The sequence below is a fragment of the Cebus imitator genome, unplaced genomic scaffold, assembly GCF_001604975.1.
Source record: "Cebus imitator isolate Cc_AM_T3 unplaced genomic scaffold, Cebus_imitator-1.0 Scaffold76, whole genome shotgun sequence".
NCBI classification, from domain to species: Eukaryota; Metazoa; Chordata; class Mammalia; order Primates; family Cebidae; genus Cebus; species Cebus imitator.
Genome location: NW_016107391.1, coordinates 10,151,857 through 10,163,154, shown reverse-complemented (window position 1 = coordinate 10,163,154; position 11,298 = coordinate 10,151,857).

The following is an 11,298-nucleotide window of genomic DNA, read 5'->3' as shown; positions in this document are numbered from 1 at the left end:
CTATGCCTTCAACAGGCTGTTGTCCAACATTCTACCAAATTGACAACACCTGAGTGGTGCAATATGTGATACGACTAGTAGATCCTATGGTCATGGACCTGTGCTTCCACTTTCTTTGGTATATCCCTCTGTCTGATATTATATGAGATCCTAAACCAGTTGAATAAAAAAACTCTGAAGGCCCTTGGTTAGTGATGCTGGCTGTAGCCCTGCAGCCAGGAAAGGCAGCCCCATACCTAAAGTGTGTATTTATTCTTGTCAAAATGAATCGTTGGCCCTTCTGAGGTACAAGAGGGATACTGTAGTCAACTAGCAGTGGGGTGGTCTCTTGATCTCTTTGAGGCCAAGTATTGTATCTGAACTTATTTGGGAATCAAGCTTGAGCTTTTATATTCTCCATCAGCTGGACACAAGAGATCACGCATGCAGCCATAGGTGAGAGCCGAGGGAAGGTTTTGGTGTCCTGGAGTTGGATGGTACAGGTTCTGGGTCACCTCCACCTGCAGCTACTTGTGCCCTCCAATCCTGCTCATTGGTTCCAGTTGTACCACTTCAATCTTACGATGGATTGCTTTTGAGCCCACCTGACCTTATGGCTTAGTAAGTCCCACAAAAACCAATTCATCATGGTGGTTCTTGCTGCATGGTCACTGAGTCAGGCCCTCTAGGCCTACTAAAGCTCATAAATATGGCAGAGCTATTTTTCAAAAGGTATATAATTCTCCAGTGCAGATGATATGGGGCCTTGTTCCAGAATCCTAGGAACAGTGTATTTTCCTAGTACAGATACTTTTAAAACCATAGTATCTGATGACTCATGTGGCGCACATGGCAGGGCTACATGTACCACACCCAAAGAGCCCTTCCCTGCCTGGGGTCCCACTCAAAGATGTCAGGCTTTTGTGTCACTGCCAGGTATATGGTTCAGAGTAATATTCCCAAGTGTGTAATAGGTTGCATCCATAACTCTAAGAGGTCTGCCAAACATTCTGCTTCCTTCTTCGTGGTGAGAAGTACAAGGTATAGTGATTTGCCCTATACTTTGGTGGAAATTTTCTGCATGCTCCAGACTACTGGATTCCTAAAAATTTTACTGATATGGCAGGCTCTGAATATTCATAGGGCTTATCTTCAGGAGTGCATGTGTCTTGCCATGGCCACCAGTCTCATCTGATTGGCGTATTATCAATAGAGTAGATCAGTGTGATGTTCTGCAGGATGCCCAGGTGGTTCAGACCTCTTGGAAATATGTTATGACAGAGGGCAGGAGAGTTAACTTTGCCTTGGAAATTTGAACTGTTGTTTGTCCCAAGTGAATGCAAACAATTTCTAATAGGGGTGGAAAAGAATGGATTCACCAAATCAATAGCCACACACTGTGTGCCTGAGGCCATGCTAATCTGTCGCAGTGAAGACACATTTGGCAAGCACAGGAGCTGCAAATGGGGCTGCTATTGAATTGGTAGTAGCGTGCTGTCATCTTTCAGGATTTAACCGGGTTTTTCTGGTAAAGTAAATGAAAATATGATGGACTCCCCTTTAGGTCTTTAATGGTGGCAATAATTTCTGCCATTAACCCTGGAATGTGATATTGTTCTTGATTTACTATTTTGGCTGGGATGAGGAGGTTTTGAAGGCTTCCACTATGATGTTATTACCACACAGGCCAAGGATGCAATGTAGGGGCTGTGCTAATTGTCAAGTGTGTTGATCTGATTATATCACTGAGGGTCTGTGGACCCAGAAGGACTACTATTAGCAGAACTTGGGCCCGGAATCTATTGCCTGGCCCACATAACCCCTCATTCTAACAAGAAGATTTTGGTGCCACTTCAGGTTCCTAGGTACCTGGGTTCAAAAGTCTTTCACATGTTTGGATATTCTCCTTCCTAGTATGTAGTTATTCAAGTTAAGTCCCTACAGGTCCCCTTGGGAAAGGGCTGGGGAAATCGTTATCATGCACACTTGCTGTGGTGGTATGGTATTCTTCCTTCTGGGAGATCTGGTTGCTCCTGCAATCACTAGGTTCTAAGTCTTAAAACTGGTTCAGATCTGGAAACTTGGCAAGTGACTTTTTGTTGGCATAACTGGACTCATTATCCATGATTGATTTCTTTTTCATGCACAGAATAACCTACAGTGTTATTGGCTGGCCATCTATTGTGACCTTCTGGATGCTATGTTCTATTAACCATCTCTATAACTCCCAGGGAGTCAGGGTCCTCTTAGCTGCCATTCTGATCTTGCCACTCAGACAACTGAGCCCATCAGACTTGCGAGCTTTAGGTGTTATGACCTGGTCTCTATTATTTCAGAGTCCTATCACCCCTACTGCTATCCGTGAGCCCAGTTCTGTCATATTTCAGTGATGGCCTATTTTAGTCACCATTTTACTTCTTAGTGATATTGGTGTCCTTTTTTCTAGCACATTTCTTGTTCTGGTATCTTCTTGGCCTTCAGGTGAGTATTCTGGACTTGCTTAGTACATTTGTTCCTGCACACCCACATCCTCTGCAGTCTGCCACAGCCATTCTGGCTACCCTCACTTAATACAGGCCATCCTCTTCCCATCTAGGAATCATCCTAACAATGTATTTGCACCAACTCTTGGGGCCTTGACACAGTTTAAAATACTTTATCCTAGAAGAATGTTCCCATATCCATAGACTCTTTTGTCCAAATTCCTGTTGGTCCAGAATCCAGTCCTGTGCATACTCTCCAAGCTCCTCCTGCTAGTAATTTCTGGATAGGACCAGAGTTTTCTTTAAGGTATAGTCCTTTTCTACACTAGCAAGTTTAGCATTTCTGGCCAGGTTAGGTTTTGACTTAACCCTAGTTATTGGCCTAGCATGAAGAGGTAATGCAGGAGCAAATTCTGGGGGAATGAGAGAACATATCTTGCAGGACAGAAGCCTCTGTATTTTTTTTTAAAGTAAGAAGCAATTTCTAGTTCTCTTTTTTTTTTTTTTTTTTTTTTTGAGAGACAGAGTCTCCGTCTGCTGCCAGGCTAAAGTGCAGTGGCGCGATCTCGGCTCACTGCAACCTCCGACTCCCTGGTTCAAAGGATTCTCCTGCTTCAGCCTCCCAAGTAGCTTGGATTACAGGCATGTGCCACCATGCCTGGCTAATTTTTGTATTTTAAGTAAATATGGGGTTTCACTATGTTGGCCAGGATGGTCTTGATCTTCCGATCTTGTGATCCACCTACCTCAGCCTTTCAAAGTGCTGGGATTACAGGCGTGAGCCACTGTGCCCAGCCACAATTTCTAGCTCTTAATAGAGATGAGTAGGTCACTTCTGCAGGTCCAGAATGTTTGGTGAAATCTGAGGATTCAAGATACTCAGGTGCAACAGAAGTCCCCATCCCATGTGCCAGGGTCTCATTCTTCCCCAAGCAGGGCTCTGACCTTGGGGTAAGAGACCTGCCTTGATTGGGAATATAGCCGTCTTTGGAGCTTAACTACTTTGACAAATACAGCTGGGTCTGGTTCTCAGCTTTTTCTACTTTTCTATAGATGCACCACAGAAGCCTATGGACTTCATCCTTATCTTTTCATTGCCAATTAATCACTCTAAGCTCTTCATTATCTTTTACTGAAAATCAGTCAACCTTAGCAATTCCACTGTCCTTGCAATGGCTAAATTCCCCCATATTTCTCAAACACCTGATGCACTGCACCATCTAATGCATTCTCTTCCAACATGAGTAAAAGTTTTAACAATTGCACTATTACCATGGGCCAAAAGCTGTCTGCTTCATCTGCCACCTGTGATGGGAGTCCTCATTGGCAGCCAACGGTGGGTGATCTAGCTCCAAAATCCCATCTTAGCATCTCATTTTTTTTTAATCACTCCTAAAGCCAGATGCCATAGATTAGGTTCTATAGGAAACAGACTCTGAGTAGGAGATGAGCAAGCAGAACCTTTATTAGGAAAAGCTCTTGGGGTCAACATCAGTGGAAATGAGGACAAAAACAGGAATTGGCAAAAGGAGAAGTGGAGCTACCATGCAGTTCCAGCCGAGGTTCCAGCTGAGACCAGGAGAGCTCACCTATGATGATCCTTCAGAGTTTTCCCCAGAAGGAGAAGGAGCCAGGCCTTTATACCTTCAAATTTATCAGCTGGTAGATGCGGGCTCCCTGCAGAAGCAAGCGTGACCTTACACAGGGCAATTATTTTTTAGCAGTGGTCCAAAATAGGGCTGACAGCTGGAGCTGTCTTCTGGCAACTCTCCTACCAGCTGGTGAAATAAATCTTTCATTCATAAAGGGGGTGGGAGTTGGAGCTGTGTATCACAGCATCCACAAGACCACCTTAAAAAGCCTGCACATATCTTGTCCCTGGGCAGATAGGTCAGAGCCTGATGCTTACAAACCACGCTTCCCCCCACAACCCTGGCAACTGGGATTCTGTTGCTTTAGCTTAATCCTCTTTCCTACTGGGACACATAAGCCCAGGGAAGAGCCTCACTCGGCCGTTCTCAGGTACTCAACTCCTCAGGAAAAATGGCTACAGGGTCCTTCTCCCCATCTAATATTAAGTACTCACTGTATCTCAGCCACCAGGAATCAGAGACACCTGTCAGGTAGTCTTTGTCCCTAGTAGTGAGCAGATTTAGTATCATCTGGGTTGAAGCAGCTAGAGTTCCTTGGGCAGTCTAAGAAATGAGGAGGAGTCATCTGCCAAGTGGCAAAGGGGTAGAGAAAAACATGCCTGAGGCCAAGCACAGTGGCTTACACCTGTAATCCTAACATTTTAGGAGGCTGAAGCGGGCAGACTGACTGAGCTCAGGAGTTCAAAACCAGCCTGGGCAACACAGTGAAACCCCATCTCTACTAAAAATAAAAATAAAAAAATTAGCTGGGCGTGGCAGCATGTGCCTGTAGTCCTAGCTACCTGGGAGGCTGAAGCAGGAGAATTTCTTTAATCCAGGAGGCGGAGGCTGCAGTGAGCCAAGATCGCACCACTGCACTCCAGCCTGGGCAACAGAGCAAGACTGTCTCAAAGAAGAAAAAAAAAAAAAACAAAACTATATCTATATCTATATATATAGATATAGATATATATATATGTCTGTGATGGGATGCCTTAAAGAGAGCCCTTCAACCAGGCCAGGTGACCTGGTAAGAGGCATAGTGGGGTTAGGCTGAAGCTAGATCAAAAAATTCTGGACCTAGTAGCTTGCATTTAGGATGTCTCCATAATCATGGAGTTTCTCCCCAAAGAGGGGAAGGCAGAAGCATGTCTGGGAACACCACTAGTCTGAGGTGTTTTTTGTGGGATGGCAGGTTATGAAAAGGTAGTGACCCTTGTTGGAGGATGCAGACCTTGATTTGGCCTTTGGACCACAAGTTTGAGATCTATAGGGTAGCCTAAGAGAGAAGGACCAAGCCCCAGGGAACTTGGAAACCTAGAAGGTGGGGAGAGGAGGAGGCAGCTGTGTAAGAGGCTTGTAAGAACTGGTCACAGAGGAGAAAGAGAACAGGAGCGGTGGCATCATAGAAACCATGAAGGGCAAAGAAGTCAGAAAATACCCTGATCCTGGAGGAAGCAGGTTGGTGTGGGGGTGAAGTGATATCTGTTGGTAGGGGCCTTGGGGCAGGTGTGGGGGATAGGGAAATGGAACAGGTCTGGACAATTCAGGTGACTTGGGGCTGGGAGCTTTGGACAGGCTGTATATTAAGTAGTTTCAGGGGAAGCCTCCCTTTCTGAGCATTTGCCATGGCCTTGCTAGAGCAGGATGGACAGGAACTATACTCAGGTCCAGGTGACAGCTCATGCCAGGGTTTTCCCAAGGAGGCGGATCCAATCAATCCACCAGTCCATTCTGGCAGCTTTAAGCTCTTCTCAGGCAGGGTAACAACCAACCATTTCAAGGGCTTTCCAGTGGGCTACACTTGTTCTGTCCCACAGGATCTATAGGGAAACCCCAGCTCTAGGCAAACAGACCCCCACCCCCTGACTAAGTCCTCCAGAATCTGGGCCAGAGGCCAGGGTGGGGCAAGACACTGAGTCAGGACAGAGGTTTTCTGGCTTCCTTAGTTTGTGTCCACAGACATCCTCACTATCCTAGGAGATGACCCCAGCAGGAGTGGGGAGCTGAAGCCTGAAGAGTCACTGAAAAGGCTTACATAATTTCCTTAATGCTCACCACAATCATGTGAGAGAGAGATCATGACCCCTTTCACAGACAGCATCACTGAAGCTGTGAAACGACTTGTCTGCTAGACAGTGGAAGAGACGACACTTAAACCAAAGTCTCTGTGACTCCTCAGGGGCCCTTCCATGACTCTTCCTGCTACTTGGGATCAACCAGTCAGGATGAGACACTGAAAGGGATGCCAGGTCTTTGTTATGTTGCATCTGAATGCTATCCCCTGCCAGCCCATCCACCATACCTAGACTGCCTCTCCTATCTAGTATCTCAGCCCTCCAGACCCTTACTCCTCCTTAAGACTCCAGCCCTCACCCCCCAGTTCCTCCCAGACTTCCCAGATTCTTCACAACCACCAGTGTGGAGGAGCCCATTGTATCAATGAAGAGTCTAAAACACAGAGGAGCACAGGGAGCCAGGGGCAGAGATCACATGGATATGACACTTGTCCTATGGCAGCTGCCCAAGTGTCCATGAATAGCAGAGAAGAGGGACAGCAGCCCTGTGTCTCAACCACCAGAGTGAGGACAAGGGTGAGGCTTCTGGGGCAGTCCCAGGTCCAGGGCCTTTAGAGGGGATCTCCTCTCCTTGCTCTCCACAGGAAACATGTGGTGCTGGCCAGCCAGCCACAGAGGTCTGGGCATCCCCAGGGAGCAGCACAGAGGTACCCAGCAGCCTCCACCCCTCCACCCTCTGGCTCTCTTCCCACCTCTATCATGCTGGCAGCTGCACTTCTTATCTCCAGGACTTGGCTTCCTGCTGCTTTTAAAGAAACATGTGGCCTACTGGCTTGCAGCCACTAGGCCAAGAGGCCTTGCCCCATAACTCCTGGGGTTATGGCAGGCTCATGCCTTGCTCCCCACAAGGAAAGGCTATCCTCTCCACTCAGCACTCAAGTCAGCCTGAGGACTGCTTGACAACTCAGTGAGCTGGCAATGTGAGCTCTTCTTAAGAATGGATGCATCCATCCGTCCATCCATCCATCCATCCATCCATCCAATAAATAGCTTTTGAGTACCAATCTACCATGTATCAGGCATTGTCCTGGGCATTAGGAGCAAGCGAGACAAATTGTCTGCCCTCTTGGTGCTTACAAGATAATAAAGAAGACAGTAAAGTAGTAAATAAAATAATTCTTAAGATAATGTCAGTGAAGATAATAAAATAAAATACAGAGTGGAATAACAGGCATTGGAGACTTCAAAAGATGGGAGGGGGTGAAGGTTGAAAAATTACCTATTGGGTACGATGTTGACTATTCAGGTGCTGGCTACACTGAAAGCCCAGACTTCACCACTACAAAATATATCCATGGCACCAAAACTGCACTTGTGCCCTTTAAACCTATTTTAAAAATAAAAATAAAATAAATAGAATATGTGATGATGGCATGGAAGATTTTAGATGGTTGATGGGAGCCTTTCTGAGAAGGTGGCATTTGGCTAAGATCTGACTGACAAGAGGGAGCTAGATTTATGTTTTTAAAGGATCCCTCAGGCTACCGTGCTGGCCAAAAGTCAGTAAGGGGATCAATGAGAAGGTTTTTATAATTGCTTTGCCACAGTTGATGGCCTGAACTAGAGAGTGAGGGTAAAAAGGGGGAGAAGTGGTCAAGGAAGGGCTGACAAAGGAATAGAGGACAGAGGCTGGGGCACAGGAGGCTGGCCAGGTTCACTGCTCAAGGTCTTGGCAGGTGGAGGCTTTTCAACACCTCTACCCTTTGCTCCTCAGTTGGCCTACATACTTGAAGGCCCCTGCCAAATGCCCTGGGACAGGGCCAGAAGTATCCAGAAGGAAGTGGGAACAGACAGCAAGGGAGCCCTGGGGCCGGGTCTAGCTGGGCTCTGTCCTCACTGGCAGGGAACTCTGACTCTGATCATAAAAAGGTTTGAACTTGAGATGCAGCAAGTGCCCTTCTACCTGGTGCTCTTGTACCTTGAACTGACAGAACTTTAACAGGTGGACGCCATAGCAGCTGCTTGTTGACTGCCTGGCACTCAGCACCTTGACCTGGTCATAATCCAAGCAGATGCCCAGAGGGTGATGCCCACTAAAGTTGCAGCTCATTGGTGATAAAAGTGCCCAAGCTGAAATGCTCCTGGTCTGCAACAGCTTTTGAGCTCCTGGCCATGGGGAGAGCAGAGAGGCATGTTTGAATAGGGGTAGTGGTACAGAGCCGAGGGAAGGTGGCTTCCAGGAGAGTTGTCATCAGAGGTCTACTACTCACCTCGTGCTCACCACCAAAAAGAGCTCTCCTCTCCACTCAGCATCCAAGCCACAAAGACACCAGAGCAGAGGGACTGGGGATGCCAAGGTGAAGGGGGCAGAAATGGAAGCAAGGGCAGTTGAAGCATAAATGGCAGTAGCAGGGGCCTTGTGTAAGCATCCAGTATTGGGACAGAAATGATCCACTAAAGTCACTCCAATCAGCAAACCTCAGTGGCTTGGGGCAGGGTGGATGTCAGTGACATGTCCAGTCATATCCCCCTTGGTGGTTTGGTACCCGGTAGTGAGACTCCAATGGTCAGAGAGTATGAAAATTGTGCCATTTTCAAGAGCTGGGCTGCCCTGGACTCTAAGAATGAGCCCAGGAAAATGTTGTGAAACCACGATAATACTAGGCTTCCAATATGAAAGACACCATGGCTGAACGGCAGGTACTCAGATGTTCTGCTTCTGCACAATTTTTTAGCTTTCTTGAGAGACCATTTGGGAACTTGGACTGTCTCTTGAACTGTTTTACATGCTAATGAATCCAGTGTATTTGAGATTCACATGCAAATGTCCACAATGGCAGGTGCCATGAATCAAATCTCCAGGATTTAAACAGAATAAAGATGAGGTTCCCATTCTCATATATGCCAGTTCTACAGGAGGCCTGCATCTAGATCTTCTGGACTGAAAAATCTTGTTATCCTGGAGCTGTCAAAGATGTCTCAGGTTTACCTGAGCCATCACTTACCACCAACAAGTGTGTAGAGCAGGGGTGTCCAATCTTTTGGCTTCCCCTGACCACATTGGAAGAAGAAGAATTGTCTTGGGCCACACACAAAATACACTAACAATAGCTAATGAGCTTAAAAGGAAAAAAAAAAGTCTTAATGTTTTAAGAAAGTTTACAACTTTCTTAAAAGTTGTTGGGCCACATTCAAATTTGTGTTGAGCCACATTCAAAGCTGTCCTGGGCCACATGTGGCCCACAGGCTGTGGATTGGACAAGCTTGAGAGGGATACTACAAACCTCAAGTTGTTCTTACATTTCTACCTGGAGAGAAGGCTTTCTCAGACAGTGAGCAAGTGACTAAGAGTGCACATGGCTCTGGGTCTAAGCAGTCACCAACCTCAGCTAAAGATGGAAGTTTGGGCACTTCTAAGGAATCTATTTAGCTAGACAACACTTTCTCACACACCCTACCCTGGCATGTCCATCATGGTGACAGCACAGTCAGGTGGCTGCTCAGATGAAGCAATGTAACCACTGAAAACTTTATTACACAGGTACCACACAAATCTTACTTGGACATTTCAGAGACATCTTTACAAACTAGCCTATTGTCCTAAGAATGATTTAAGTTTACTGTTAAAAATTCAAACAAGTAAACAGCATCCCACATCCAAAGATGGCCCTTGGGTAGCATCCTTCCAGGTACCTCAATTTTCTCATCCATAAAGTCAAGTATATCCAACTATTACCTGTATGAAAATGCTTCTACTGTACAGACTATAACCTTTCTTGTTTTGTTCATTTAACAATTGTAATGTGCCACATGCCAACAATATTATTCAAAATCAAATGATTCAAATAGCAAAGATAAAGCTGTGACCTCATATTAAGTCAGCCTATTATCTTTTATGACAAAAATGTAGTTTTGGAGAAACTCCTTCCTTTCTTGAACTACTGACATTGATTAACATTTACTAACAATGGTTAACTGTTCTCAAACATTTACTAAGTTCCGGGCACAGTGCTACTAAGCATTTTTGCATATACTCACTTAATTCATATAAAAAGCTTCTCTGAACCTTTGTTCTTCAACTATAAAATGGGAATACTAATAGTGCCTACCTCACAGGTAAGTAATTTTTCAACAGTCGCATAACAACCTGGGGGTGGAGAGGACAAGGAGTGATATGGATGTGGGTGTGTGTCTGTAGAACCAAACTCTGTTCTGCTGAAGAGATCATGCCTCCTGCTCGTCTGACACTAGCGGAGTGACTGACATGGAAATGGTGAGCACATAGATGGGGGCTGTCTGGGCTCTGCAGTACCCCTGATGCAGAAACTCATTGTCACACCAGTGTGTCAACATCATCCAGAAACTTTTGACAAATCTAAAGACCTTATTAGCAACAGTGAAAGTTTCCTGAAGAGTGAGAAAACCACAGGGAGGAGGCTGTCTTGGCATCTGATTGGTACATTATTTCTACAGAAAGGTAATTAACCAAATTGGTTTGGGGACCCCAATTGTTCACGCTTTACCACCTCTTTGAGAGAGAAAAAGGGAAAGTGACATTTACTAAGAGCTAGCTAGGTGCTAGTGCTAAGGCCTTTCATATATTATCATATTTAATCCTCACTACAGGCTGTCAGTACACCTCACAGGCTGTAGTGAGGGCTACATTTTATATATATATATTATATATATAATATAAATATATAATTATATTTGTCTTCCTTGTCTCAATTAATGTTAAATCCTTCTTTCCAGCTGCTCAGAGAAAAATCCTTGGAGTCATCCTTGACTCTGATCTCTCTCTCACACTCCACATCTAAACCATCAGCAAATGCTGATGGTTCTCCTTCAAAAATAGGTCCAGAATCCAACATTTCCCATTTCTCACCCCTTCCACTGAATCCATGATGATTCATGCCACTATTATCTTCTAGAATATACTTCAGTGGAAGCCTAGCTAATTTCCCTGCTTCTATCTGTGTCCTGCTCTATAATCTATTCTCAACTCAGCAGCCAGAGTGATCCTGTTATGCTCTAGGTCAGATTATATCCCTCTGGTCAAAACCCTCTCAGAGCTCTTGTTTGACCAGAGAAAAGCCATAGTTCCCACAATGGCCTACAAGGTCTGCATCATCTTCCCCTTTATTTTTCCATCCCTCTGTTTTTCCCTGTGACTCTCCCCACTCACTC